The sequence below is a fragment of the Microcaecilia unicolor genome, chromosome 2, assembly GCF_901765095.1.
Source record: "Microcaecilia unicolor chromosome 2, aMicUni1.1, whole genome shotgun sequence".
Taxonomy (NCBI): Eukaryota; Metazoa; Chordata; class Amphibia; order Gymnophiona; family Siphonopidae; genus Microcaecilia; species Microcaecilia unicolor.
Genome location: NC_044032.1, coordinates 555264657 through 555279743, shown reverse-complemented (window position 1 = coordinate 555279743; position 15087 = coordinate 555264657).

The window sequence follows — 15087 nt, the reverse complement described above, 5'->3', positions numbered from 1 at the left end:
AACACTACACAGATAAAAGTTCCAGCCTGGGGTCTGAGGCTTTTGCTCCCACTGTTTTAACTTTTGTTGTTAATTTTCAGTTTAGTTTTTGGGTTTGTTCACAGAGATCCTTTTTGTATTGCAGAACAAGGGTGATCCCAGAACTTATCCGGACAGTGGAAATATTCAGTCTGCTAGCAGGATAACTTAGGTCAGGTAGTTGTCCTAAGTTATCCAGATAATGTATCAGGATAGCGACTGAATATTGCCACTATCTGGATATTCAGTTCCAGACACCACCCTGAATTTCTGGATATTTTTTGACAGCCAAAGCCAGTATTTAAAAAAAACCCTGACCATGATGGCTGAATATTGACCTGCACACTATGATTTTATTCTTCTTGGTCTTTTGATTTGGCCTATCAATAGAAATCAAACAAAATAAAACATGGAAAAGAAAATAAGATGATACCTTTTTTATTGGACATAACTTAATACATTTCTTGATTAGCTTTTAATGGTTGCCCTTCTTCGTCAAATCGGAAATAAGCAAATGTGCTAGCTGACAGTGTATATAAGTGAAAACATTCAAGCATTACTATGACAGTCTGACAGGGTGGGAGGATGGGGGTGGGTCGGAGGTATGCATGGGGACATCAAAGCATATCATTGATATTCTAACAGGATGGGTGTGGATAGGTGACCAACATTTTACAGGACCAGGACACTGTACCAGTGACTTCACAGTGAGAATCCTGAAAGGTAACTTTAAAACCACACAAGAACGTAAGACCTTTGAAGTCAGAATGATTGAATATTTTAACACCCAACAGAAAGGACTTAACAAGGATCTGGGGTTCCTAGCCCATTATAAACCATAAAGCTGTATGTCTCTGTTGATCACCCCACCCCTCACCTATCCACACCCATCCTGTTAGAATATCAATGATATGCTTTGATGTCCCCATGCATACCTCCTACCCACCCCCATCCTCCCACCCTGTCAGACTGTCATAGTAATGCTTGAATGTTTTCACTTATATACACTGCCAGCTAGCACATTTGCTTATTTCCGATCTGACGAAGAAGGGCAACCTTCGAAAGCTAATCATGAAATGTATTAAGTTATGTCCAATAAAAAAGGTATCATCTTATTTTCTTTTCCATGTTTTATTTTGTTTGATTTCTATTGATAACCTTAAGAGTGGACTAACACGGCTACCACACTCCTCTACTTAAGATTTGGCCTATGAAATGACCACAGTGGGATTTCTCATAGTCTACCTGCATTTTCTCTAGTACTTATTAGTGGATCCTAGCCCACATTTTGAGAGGCCCTGGTTGCATAATCACATCTTCTTTTTACAACTCCATTCATGTAAGTGTCTATTTAGCACCACAAACGGTGCCCCAGAAGCAGTTAACCTAAGACACAGAGATTTATAAGCAGCTACTGTAATGGGTCACTTTCTCTTCCATTGTATATATTGAGTGCCCTTGTCTCCCATCTGTTTCCTCCTACCATATAACTGTATAAAAAAAGATAATTATAATTGGAAAATTGAGCTCTACCAGGGCTAATGCAGTAAAAGTTTTAGTTCAGATTTTTTTTTTGCTTTAGTGAGAATATTTTACTTTACAAATTTAATAAAGTAATGAGATCTTTAGTACTAAATGGGAAATGAAGTAAAAGCTGTGTTAAAATGGAATCAATATTAACTTTGAATTTAGCTTTACTTCAATTTTAACTTCAAAGGTTAGAAATAGAAGTTAAATTTCACCTCTAACCATCACATTGGAGGCACTGTCTAATCCCAAATGACTCCTGAAACAGGGAGACTCTGCCCTGGGTCCCCTAGGACAGGGACACTTTGCCTCAAGGTCATAAATCCTTATACACCCATGCTAACATTCTGGCCATACCACTGTTCACCAATGTTTACCAACTGGAGGACCTGAATATATATACCCTAGAAGAAAGAAGGGAAAGGGGAGACATGATACAGACATTTAAATACTTTAAAGGTATTAATACACAAACACAGACAATTTCTGTTCTAGAGACAGGGAAGCAATAGAACTAGAGGGCATAAATTGAGCCTGCAGGGGGGAGTAATGCCAGGAATTACTTTTTCAAGGAGACAGTGGTGATGCCTGGAATGCCCTCCCAATGGAGGTGGTGGAGACAAAAACAGTGACAGAATTCAAAAATGCATGGGATAGACATAAAGGGGCCCTTTTACTAACCCGCGTAAGCGTCTACATGCACCCAATGCTTGCCAAAATGAAGTTATCGCACGGCTACCGTGTGGCCTTTGCAGTAATTTCATTTTTGGCATGCATCCGCTTCGTGTGCCTGAAAAATATTTTTTATTTTCTGGTGCACGTCAGCTATACACGCCGAGTGGCATTTGGCACATGTAGGTCATTACCGCCCGGTTACCAAGTGAGACTTTACCGCTAGGTCATTGGCTGGCGGTAAGGTCTCAGACCCAAAATGGACGCACAGCAATTTTGATTTTGCCGCACGTCCATTTTTGGCAAAAATTTTAAAAAGGGCCTTTTTACAGGCATGCTGAAAAATGGATTGGCATGCCCAAAACCTGTGCCTACACTGCCGCAAGCCATTTTTCAGCGCATCTTAGTAAAATGACCCCTAAGGATCCCTAAATAGAAGGAGGGTGGTATTGAAACAAAATTCAACACATCAACAACTATCAGTTAATTTATGATAGGTAGGAGTGAATGGTGCTTAGATGACAACTGCAGCAGTGGGGAAATAAGACCAGTGCTGCACAGACTTCTAAGGTCTGTGCCCCATATATGGCAAAGATGGATCAGGATCAAATATGCACATTTTATACCACATTCATATCATATGCTATTAGCGTGGGTACTGTGTATCTCAGTGGTGGAGAGGAAGACATCTTAAGTGGAATTTAGTGAGTAAAATGCTGACAGTAATACTATTGGATGTTGGTTCAATCATGAATCGATAATGAATGTGACTGTTGGGCAGACAAGATGGACCATGTAGGTCTTTATCTGCTGGCATGTACTGTGCTACTTTGCTTCTATGTAATGTTCCCTCTAAACTGTGCAAGAGACCTCCAATTGCATTCCTGCCAGTAAGAGGAGATGCTTTAATATTGTATTTTCAATCACTAGGAACTAGCAGGTTGCGGCTGACTACAGGACCTCATAGAAATGTGGCAAACACACACACACACGTTTCAAAAGTATTTTATTTATGTACATCAAAAAAGCTGTAGTCAACTCTGTTACTTCACAGGCTTAGTCATGGACGGTCCAAGGCAAGATACCGCCTCAGGTGGAGCCAAGATGCCTCCCCCCCCCCCCTTGGGCCGAGATGGCATTGGCAGCGATTCCCATATGCTGCCTTGCTGCCGGCACCCTCCTCTTCCCTTTACTGCGGCTGCCTGAGCCTCTGACGAAACATGAAGTTACATCAGAGAGGCAGCCGCAGTAAAGGGAAGAGTCAGGTGCCGGTGGAGGCAGGGCAGCATATGGGAATCATCACTGCCATCTCGGCCCGGGGGGGCCGGCATCTTGGCGCCACCTGAGGCGGCATCTTGCCTTGGACCAGCCCTGACTAAGCTGTGAAGTCTCATTGATGCAAGATCCAACTTAGAGATCTTGCATCTTTGGTGACTGATCCCATTGAAATCAATGGGAAGTTAAAATTTACTTTATTCCAAGGTTGAAGTAGTTTCAATGGTAATGAGAAGTAAACCAATATGCTAATTTTTAGCTCATTTTCCTACACTGGAAGTATTCTAATATGCAGTTCATTAGCACAAATAAGCATATGAAGGTTCAATAAAAATTAAGGGATGTAATTATCAATGTGGGCTAAATGTTATTTTATCACTAGCTCTTGCAATTTTAGCACAGGTCACATATTAGTCAATGAGACCTACAGGCTCATTTTCGAAAGAGAAGGATGTCCATCTTTCGACATAAATCGGAACATGGATGTCCATCTCCCAGAGGCCTCCAAATCGGTATAATCAAAACCTGAATTTGGACGTCTCAAACTGAAGTCCGTCGCAAGGATGTCCAAATTTCAAGGGGGCATGTCGGAGGCGTAGTTAAGGCGGAACTTGAGTGTGCCTAACACTTGGACGTCTTTGACCCATAATCAAAAAAAACAAGGACACCCATGATGAACACTTGGATGTTTTCACCCGGATAGATGTTTTTTTTACGAATAAGGCACAAAAAGGTGCCCAAAATGACCATATGACCTCCTGTTACTCCCCCAGTGGTCACTAACCCCCTCCCACCCTCAAAAAACATCTTTAAAAATATTTCGTGCCAGCCTCAGAAGTCATACTCAGGTCCATGGCAGCGCATGAAGGTCCCAGGAGCAATTTTAGTGGGTACTGCAGTGAACTTCAGACAGGCGGACCCAGGCCCATACCGCCCCTACCGGTTACATTTTTGGAGGAAACAGCGAGCTCTCCAAAACCCACCACAAACCCGCTGTACCCACATATAGGTGCCCCCCTTCACCCGTAAGGGCTATGGTAGTGTTGTACAGTTGTGGGTAGTGGGTTTTGGGGGGGCTCAGCACACAAGGTAAGGGAGCTATGTTCCTGGGAGCATTTTTTGAAGTGTGGTGCCCAGTTGGTGTCCTGGCATGTCAGGGGGACCAGTGCACTACAAATGCTGGCTCCTCCCACATCCAAATGGCTTGCATTTGGACGTTTTTGACTTGGACGTCTTTGGTTTCGAAAATCGCCGAAAGTCAAAGACGTCCAAATCCAAGGATGTCCTAATCAAGGGACGTCCAAATTTAAGGACGTCCTTGGATTTGGACGTCTCTGACAGTATTTTCAAAACGAAAGATGGATGTCCATCTTGTTTCAAAAATACGGTTTTCCCCGCCCCCGGATTTGGATGTTTTACAAAGACGTCGTTATTGCAACTTGGATGTTTCTTTCAAAAATGCCCCTCCTAGTTACTAATAATTGGGGTTAACAGTAAAATAACCCATCTTAATTTTAGCCCATGTTGATAATTTCCCTCCTTTCTGCATTAAGAAAAAGGGTTTTATGTGAGCTTCTCCCCTGAAGAATCTAGTCTTACAAATGATTTCATTGGTGGGTTATTTTTATGTATCACTGAGACAGGAATGGTCCTCAAATCAGTATTATGAACAAGGTAAACCCATTATTTTGTAAAGTCTCTAAAACAGCCAAACTCACTTCAGGTATATATTTGTTTTAAAAACTGAACTTTCACTTTAAACACCCATTCAGTCCCTCTCCCCCCCCCCCCCCCCAAAAAAAAAAAAAAAATTTAAATACACATTTCTGGAGAACAGAGTTCATAAAATATACTTTGGCATTTTATAAGCATATATGTGGTTAACAATCTTTAAAAAAACAACAACTGCCCATTATTCAAAGCAATTTAATCAGGTAGGAGAACTTCCTGTCCAGTTAAATCACTTCTTCCTGCCTATCCGTTGATATTTGGTGATTTCAGTGTTTGATGTATGCTTTGTTTATGACTCGTTAGATTATGCTGATGCTATTTTAATACATTTACCTCACCATCATTTGAGAAAACTTAAAACATTGCAAATTCAAAATACAGCAATTTGTATTTTAGGTAGACTAGCCAGCTTATTTTCGAAAGAGAAAGACGCCCATATTTTGACCCAAATTGGGAGATGGGCGTCTTTCTCTCATGGGCGCCCAAATCGGTATAATCGAAAGCCGATTTTGGGCGCCTCCAACTGCACTCTGTCGCAGGAACAAACAAAGTTGATGGGGGCGTGTCGGAGGCGTGGTGACGGCGTGACTGGGGCATGTTTATCGGCCGAGAAGAGATGGGCGCGCTAGGCCAATAATGGAAAAAAAGGGCGCCAGAAGCGAGAATTTGGGTCACTTTTTTTGGACCCTTTTTTTAACGAAGAAGTCCCCAAAAAGTGCCCCAACTGCCCAGATGACTACCGGAGGGAATCGGGGATGACCTCCCCTGACTCCCCCAGTGGTCACTAAGCCCCTCCCACCCCCAAAAAAAGAACTTTAAAAACGTTTTTCCCAGCCTGTATGCCAGCCTCAAATGTCATACCCAGCTCCATCACAGCAGTATGCAGGTCCCTGGAGCAGTTGTTAGTGGGTGCAGTGCACTTCAGGCAGGTGGACCCAGGCCCACCCCCCCCTACCTGTTACACTTGTGCTGCTAAATGGAAGCGCTCCAAACCGCCCCCAAAACCCACTGTACCCACATGTAGGTGCCCCCTTTCAGCCATAAGGGCTATGGTAATGGTGTAGAGTTGTGGGCAGTGGGTTTTGGGGGGATTTGGGGGGCTCAGCACCCAAGGGAAGGGAGCTATGGACTTGGGAGCTATTTTAATTTTTTGTTTTACTTTTTACAAGTGCCCCCTAGGGTGCCCGGTTGGTGTCCTGGCATGTGAGAGGGACCAGTGCACTACCAATCCCGGCCCCTCCCATGACCAAATGCCTTGGATTTGTTCGTTTTTGAGCTGGGCGCCTTCGGTTTCCATTATCGCTGAGAACCAATACCGCCCAGCTCAAATCCGCCCAAATGCGATGCATTTGCCCGGCACAAACCGTATTATCGAAACAAAAGATGGACGCCCATCTTTTTTTGAAAGTACGGTCTGTCCCGCCCCTTCGTGTACCCATCCTCCGAGATAGGCGCCCATGAATATAAAGTGTAACCCCACTTTATATCCAAAGTGTACTTCTGAATTCAATTTAAATTATTTATTTAAACATTTATAGTCCACCTATTAACTAGGTGAGTAGCAAAATACATATATAATCATTAAAACTATCACTTAAAACATACACATATAATCATCATTTAAAATTCAAAAACATGTCTCTTCAACCCTCAGTTTTGATGCATAAGGCGTATTGGGGTCCTTTTACAAAGGTGCACAATCATTTTTAGCACATGCTAAAAATAAGCATGCACTAAATGCTAGAGACACCCATATATTCCTATGGGTGTCTCTAGCGTTTAGCACATGCTAATCGTTAGCGTGCCCTAAAAATGCTGGCACGCCTTTGTAAAAGACCCCCATTATAGCGAGTGCCACTGCCCCTGGCAGCAATAGTAAAATCTTATGTGCAGGAAGAGACTTGCATTCCTCAGAAGCTTTATGCTTTGTAATACTAGGCGTTAAAGAGGATCGACTGGTTGTTACATGCAAGAGGGCCTTTTTTTGGTTACATTTGTACCTTGTGCTTTCCTACTCATGGCAGGCCCAATGTAGCTTACATGGGGCAATGGAGGGTTAAGTGACTTGCCCAGAGTCACAAGGAGCTGCCTGTACCCGAAGTGGGAATTGAACTCAGTTCCACAGGACCAAAGTCTACCACCCTAACTACTAGGCCACTCCTCCACTTCTATGTGGTTGCGCAGGATCTTTGGAATAAGATTCCTGTAACCTTGCTGTGAGAGTGCTGTATGCTTCATTTCAAGCATCTTTTAAAAGCTCGCTTATTTTAAGGTGGCATTTCCGGCTGCCTGTTTAGGGGGCGTTGACTGTTTTTATTATAGTGGTATCTTTTTAGGATGAATGGTCTGAGTTGCATGGACTTTCCTATTTTATTGTAGTTCCTTTTTCTCCTCTTTTTAAATAATAAGTGTATTGTAAACTGCTTTGATAATGTAATAATGTAGAGTGGTATATTACATTTAATAAACTATAAACTATTCAGCAGCACTTACCAGGACAGACCTGCTAACATCAGCTCTAACATACCCTGCACTGTTCAGTTAGTGCCAGAGCTGTCCATGGATGGAACCGGTACTTAACTGGTTAGAGGTGATATTCACACTGCTAACAGGTTAAGTAAGTGACTAAAGTTAGGACAGCAAAAAGGCTTTCTTAACTTTAGCTGTCAATCTAACCGGACACTGGCATTGAATATCAGTCAGTTCCCGGTAGAGGTGTGGCTTGGGCGGGCCACAAATGTACACTTTTAAAATTTTTTTACAATGGGAATACATACACAGTGGAATCCAATATAACATGACTCACAATAACACAAATCCGCATATAACATGATTGTTTCTTGGCTCCATTTTATTTATATCCACCTCCTCTGTTGGCAATGTCTAGCTATACCGGGGGGGGGGGGGGGGGGTCGACTCCTGTGCCTGCATGAAAAACACTCCAGCCAATGTCTACCAACCTACCACCATCCTATATAATAATTTGCACCTCCATCTGGATGCCTAGGTTCGTAACATAGTTCCCATTGGTCCACCCTGTGGATGACGTCACAGGGCGGACCAATGGGAAGTGAGAGAGAAGGGATCCCAGCACCAGCCACCAGAGGTGAGTAAAGAATCGCCCCCCCCCCCCCAAGTTCCATGACCCCCTACCTCCCTCCCTCCCTCCTTCCACTCCCGTCCGTCCAAGTTCCACGGGCCCACTCCCGTCCAAAGGCCCCAATCCCATCCAAGTTCCACGCTCCCCCTCTCCTCTGATTTCTACCGCCCAGCGCCTCCCTCCCTCTCTCTCTGTGGCCTCCGAGTGCAAGCAGGACGTGTGCGGGTGCCCCAGCCCTTCGTAAGTTCCGGCTGTTGTTTAAAACTTTTTACCTCTTGTTCCGCCGTCAACAATGAAGTCCAGCACGCATGGACTCCGCTTCAGACTGCCTTCGCTTTCGGTTCTGTTTCAGCTGTACCTGTGGTTCCGCCCTCATTTCCTGTTTGCGAAAGGGTGAGACCAGAGGCACAGCTGAAACAGAAGCGAGAGTGAAGGCAGTCTGAAGCGGCATACGTGCGTGCTCGACTTCACTGTTGCCGGGGGGGTCGTCAGATGACAGAGGGGGGGAGGCGGTCCTGGGACGAGAGAGGGGGGAGGGGGTCTTGGGACAAGAGAGGGGGGAGGGGCGGGGCCTAGAAGGGGAGAGGCGGTCCTGGAAGTCGAACGGGAGGTGGGGTCCAGCAACTGTAAGGGGAGGGGTTCCTGAAACTTGAAGGGGAGGGGGGCCTGGAACACGGAGGACAGGGAGGGAGGGAGGTAGGGGGCATGGAACTCCAAGGAGAAGGGGGCTCGAACTCGAAGGACGAATGGGGGTGTGGAACTCCAAAGACAGGGGTGCAGGGAACTCTTGGGGGGGGGGTGAGGGGGGTTGGAGGGGGAGGGAGCCCTTGCTAGCGCCCATTTCATTTCACACAGAAACAGGTCTCTTTTACTAGTATCTACATAAAAAAACAGTCCAGTCAATGTCTAGCTGCACCAGGGTGGGTCTGGCCCACCCCCGGTGTAAAAACAACTTTAGGTGAGCTCTGTCTCTGCGGCTGAAGGCCACTCATAAGTGAAAGTCTTTCTCTTCTCAAGAAAAGTTATCTGTACTCAATCAACAAAAGCTTGGTAAGCAACAAATTCAACTAGCCAGAGAGCTTGGCATCAGTGAATGCTGTCTTGGTTTGTAGCAAATAAATCTTTTGCAGTGGATCAATTTTTGGTTCAATTGTGTTCATGTTCTGTTAACTCCACTATAAAGCGACCCCACATTTAAGGAGATGATATTTTATTAAACCTAATCATCATGTTACAATGGGGTTCCACAGTACATGGATTAAAATGTACCCATTGGGTTTTGCACCAGCTCAAAGGTATGCACAGATTTTTTTTTAAGTGCTTGTTTCATCAATGATTTTACACTAGGGATGAAGGAAGTAATTATCCTTAATCTCCTATTGTTTATTTCTGCCTTCAAAATGAAAGCAAATATATAAATTGCAGCCTCACTACTTAATTTTTGGCAGTTATAAGTATAGGTTTGTAAAATAGGCTAGCTACATGTGAAAATGGTATTATTTACACATGCAAGTTGTAAAATTAACACTTCCACGTGGACACTGCTGCATTCATGCTGCTCACTTTTTCCACATGCATTTTTGTAAAATGGCTGCTCAGTCTGTATGTGCCAGCAAAAACATATGCACTCCTGAATATTCTTATATATATTCTAAAAGGCTCCATATTCAGCAGAGCCTTTTGTAAAATACCATCAAAACTGAGCATGTCCTTACCTGAGCGTCTCAAATCAAATGTAAAACAGGCCTTCAAATGTGATTCTGAGCATAATAATGCATGAAATCTAGAAGAAACAACTAAATTGAACTTAACAATTACAGAGAAGGAAATGCAGGTGTGGGGTTTGCATAAGAAGTCAGTGGCATACTGAGGCCAGGGCGGTGGGGGCGGCCCGCCCCAGGTGCACGCCGCTGGAGGGGTGCAGAAAGCAGCTGCATGGCTGTCAGCTCCGCAGGTTACTTCCTGTTCCAGAGCAGAGGGAGCAGGGAACCAGCCCAGCAGGTAAGAATGTATCCGGTGGGGGGGGGGGGGGGGGGCTTGGGTGATACGCTGGGGGGGTTTGTTGATGCACCGGGGGGGGGGGGGGGTGTCATGCTACAACCGGGGGAGGGGGTGCGATCGTCACTGTCAGAAGTCATATGAAAGGAGGCTCAGGGATCTAAATATTTATACCCCAGAAGAGAGGAGATGGATGTATATGATAGAGGCACTTAGAGGCATAGAAGAGTTATTTTACTGATAACCCCATGTGGTAATATGAACCAGGGTGGCCCTGGCAACAGGACAAACTGGAGCCACACAGTGGTAAAGGTCAGCAAAGTAATAAAACTTTATTAACGGTGCTAGGTATGGGGGGGTGGAATAACACAAACTAGTCAAGTATAAGCAAAAACCCTCCCATGGTACTGCTCCTGCAGGCCAAGGCACACACTGTTCTCAAGTTAACACCATTAACCAGCCGACCCCTGGCTGGACAAGTATATACTTCTTTAAGGTCCCCAGTAGAACTGAGCCTACCTGACTGTCACAATTGTAGTTCACATGTAGGAGGTGTAGGGAAATGCAGGTGGGTGTCACTGCTTCCCTCTGGGCCTCCTTAACCTGGCTGTGCCCCTAGCTTTTATACTTCCTAGTTCCTGCTCTTCTTTCTCCACCTGTCCCATGTCACTTTTCTCTTGGGTGGGACTATGGATCTTAAGATGGTTCTGTGAGGGAGTATCCTTAAGGGGAAGTGGTTGTGTCCTATAAACTCCCTCACACCCTAGTGGGGCTGCACATACTGCAGCAGGACATGTTTATCCATTCCTACCCTAGCTGAGATCATATTTAACCATATCTCTGACCTCATGTGCAACTTTCTTTAAATTAGTCACCTTATTTTCTAACTCATAAGTACATAAGTGTTGCCATACTGGGACAGACCAAAGGTCCTTCAAGCCCAATATCCTTTTTCCTACTACTACTACTACTGCTTAACATTTCTAAAGTGCTACTAGGGTTACACAGCGCTGTACAATTTAACATGGAAGGACAGTCCCTGCTCAAGGAGCTTACAATCTAAAACAGTGGCCAATCCAGGACATAGGTACCTGGCAAAATCCCCAAACAGTACAATATATTTTATGCTGCTTATCCCAGGAATAAGCAATGCATTTTCCCAAGTCCATTTTAATAATGGCTTATGGACTTTTCTTTTAGGAAGCGATCCAAACCTTTTTTAAACCCTGCTAAGCTAACTTATTTTACCACATTTTCTGGCAATGAATTCCAGATTTTAATTACATGCTGAGTGAAGAAATATTTTCTCCGGTTTGTTTTAAATTTACTACTCAGTAGCTTCTTTGTGTGCCCCCCAGTCCTAGTATTTTTGGAAAGAGTATACAAGCGATTCACATCTACCTGTTCCACTCCACTCAGTATTTTATAAACCTCTATCATATCACACCTCAGCTGTCCTTTCTCCAAGCTGAACAGCCCTAGCCGCTTTAACCCTTCCTCCTAGGGAAGTCATCCGAACCCCGTTATCATATTCGTTACCCTTCTCTGAACCTTTTCTAATTCCACAATATCTTTTTTGAGATGCAACAACCAGAACTGCACACAGTATTCGAGGTGTAGTCACAACACGGAGCGATACAAAGGCATTATAACATTCTCAGTTTTGTTTTCCATTCCTTTCCTAATAACTCCTAACATTCTATTTGCTTTCTTGGCTGCAGCTGCACATTGAGCAGAGGGTTTGAACGTATCATCAACGAAGACACCTAGATCCTCTTCCTAGGAGGTGACTCCTAATGTGGAATCTTGCATCACGTCACTTTAGTTTGGGTTCCTCTTTCCCACATGGAAATGACACATTAGTGTAACCTGCATAGAGCAGCAATTACAACCCTGTTACAACCCAAAAGAGCAGGACAGCACAGGTGGGTGGAGGGGAGGTTAATTTGCACAGAGTAGTGCAGTTATCAATGTGGGCTACCATTAAGACATGTTATTTTATTACTAATTTGTGCTATTTTAGCATAAGTCCCATTTTATGTAATGAGACCTAGTTACTAATAACCGGGGCTAACAGTAAAAGTTTTCCACTTTGATAACAGTGGCTTAGCTAGGGTAGTTGACACCCAGGGCCGGTCATTTTTTAACACCGCCCCCCCCCCCCCCCCCCAAAATCCAGTACTAGGCATACCGAGAATACAAAACACTCAGGACCTATATAGCAATTCTACCATACCATAAGCAGTCATTTCTACGAGTCACACAAGGAAAAGGAAAGCATCTTAAACACTAAGTGAGCACTAGAACATCAATTCACCTATTGTAAAACGAAAACAGACAGATTAGTACAGATCGTCGATCCTGCACAGTCAATGCCAACTGAAAGCCATGTCTTTTTCACAAACACAGGTACACCCTAATCCACTATAGAATAAGTAATCATAAACTTTCTATTTAGACAAAAATTAAACTGAACCCCCGATGTCAGACTCTGCATACAATGCAACACCACAGAAACAGAAAATGTCCCCTAGTACTGTGCAAAATATAAAGACAGCAGATGTAAATTTGAAAAAACTAAAAAATACCAATCACCACTTTACAAATTAACAAATAGAAATAAAACAAATACAGAAAATAAAATAATACCATTTTATTGGACTAATACATTTAGCTTCCAGAGGCCAAAATCTCCTTCCTCAGGTCAATACAGTATAGTACTTTTACAGTATCCTACCCTGACCTGAGGAAGGGGGTTTTGTTCTCTGAAAGTTAAGTCAAAATGTATTAAAATTAGTCCAATAAAAAGATTACCTTATTTACATGTTCTATTTATAAACATACAGTGGGGGAAATAAGTATTTGATCCCTTGCTGATTTTGTAAGTTTGCCCACTGACAAAGACATGAGCAGCCCATAATTGAAGGGTAGGTTATTGGTAACAGTGAGAGATAGCACATCACAAATTAAATCCGGAAAATCACATTGTGGAAAGTATATGAATTTATTTGCATTCTGCAGAGGGAAATAAGTATTTGATCCCCCACCAACCAGTAAGAGATCTGGCCCCTACAGACCAGGTAGATGCTCCAAATCAACTCGTTACCTGCATGACAGACAGCTGTCGGCAATGGTCACCTGTATGAAAGACACCTGTCCACAGACTCAGTGAATCAGTCAGACTCTAACCTCTACAAAATGGCCAAGAGCAAGGAGCTGTCTAAGGATGTCAGGGACAAGATCATACACCTGCACAAGGCTGGAATGGGCTACTAAACCATCAGTAAGACGCTGGGCGAGAAGGAGACAACTGTTGGTGCCATAGTAAGAAAATGGAAGAAGTACAAAATGACTGTCAATCGACAAAGATCTGGGGCTCCACGCAAAATCTCACCTCGTGGGGTATCCTTGATCATGAGGAAGGTTAGAAATCAGCCTACAACTACAAGGGGGGAACTTGTCAATGATCTCAAGGCAGCTGGGACCACTGTCACCACGAAAACCATTGGTAACACATTATGACATAACGGATTGCAATCCTGCAGTGCCCGCAAGGTCCCCCTGCTCCGGAAGGCACATGTGACGGCCCGTCTGAAGTTTGCCAGTGAACACCTGGATGATGCCGAGAGTGATTGGGAGAAGGTGCTGTGGTCAGATGAGACAAAAATTGAGCTCTTTGGCATGAACTCAACTCGCCGTGTTTGGAGGAAGAGAAATGCTGCCTATGACCCAAAGAACACCGTCCCCACTGTCAAGCATGGAGGTGGAAATGTTATGTTTTGGGGGTGTTTCTCTGCTAAGGGCACAGGACTACTTCACCGCATCAATGGGAGAATGGATGGGGCCATGTACCGTACAATTCTGAGTGACAACCTCCTTCCCTCCGCCAGGGCCTTAAAAATGGGTCGTGGCTGGGTCTTCCAGCACGACAATGACCCAAAACATACAGCCAAGGCAACAAAGGAGTGGCTCAGGAAGAAGCACATTAGGGTCATGGAGTGGCCTAGCCAGTCACCAGACCTTAATCCCATTGAAAACTTATGGAGGGAGCTGAAGCTGCGAGTTGCCAAGCGACAGCCCAGAACTCTTAATGATTTAGAGATGATCTGCAAAGAGGAGTGGACCAAAATTCCTCCTGACATGTGTGCAAACCTCATCATCAACTACAGAAGACGTCTGACCGCTGTGCTTGCCAACAAGGGTTTTGCCACCAAGTATTAGGTCTTGTTTGCCAGAGGGATTAAATACTTATTTCCCTCTGCAGAATGCAAATAAACTCATATACTTTCCACAATGTGATTTTCCGGATTTAATTTGTGATGTGCTATCTCTCACTGTTACCAATAACCTACCCTTCAATTATGGGCTGCTCATGTCTTTGTCAGTGGGCAAACTTACAAAATCAGCAAGGGATCAAATACTTATTTCCCCCACTGTAGCTACAATACTATATCCTAAAGCAAAAAATAAAAATATATATTTTATTTACAGTTTGTTGTCTCTGGTTTCTGCTTTCCTCATCTTCTTTTCACAGTCTTCTTTCCATCCAGCATCTGTCTTCGCTCTCTCTCTGCCATCCTGTGTCTGCCCTCTCTAATGTCCCTTCCATCCACTGTCTGCCCTCTCTCTCTGCTCCTTCCATCCACATCTGCCCTCTATTTCTGCCCCTTCTATCCACCATCTGCCCCAGTCTGCCATCTCTCTCACCTTCTTCCATCAACATCTGCCCTCTCTCTTCCTTCCATCCACATCTGCCCTCTATCTCT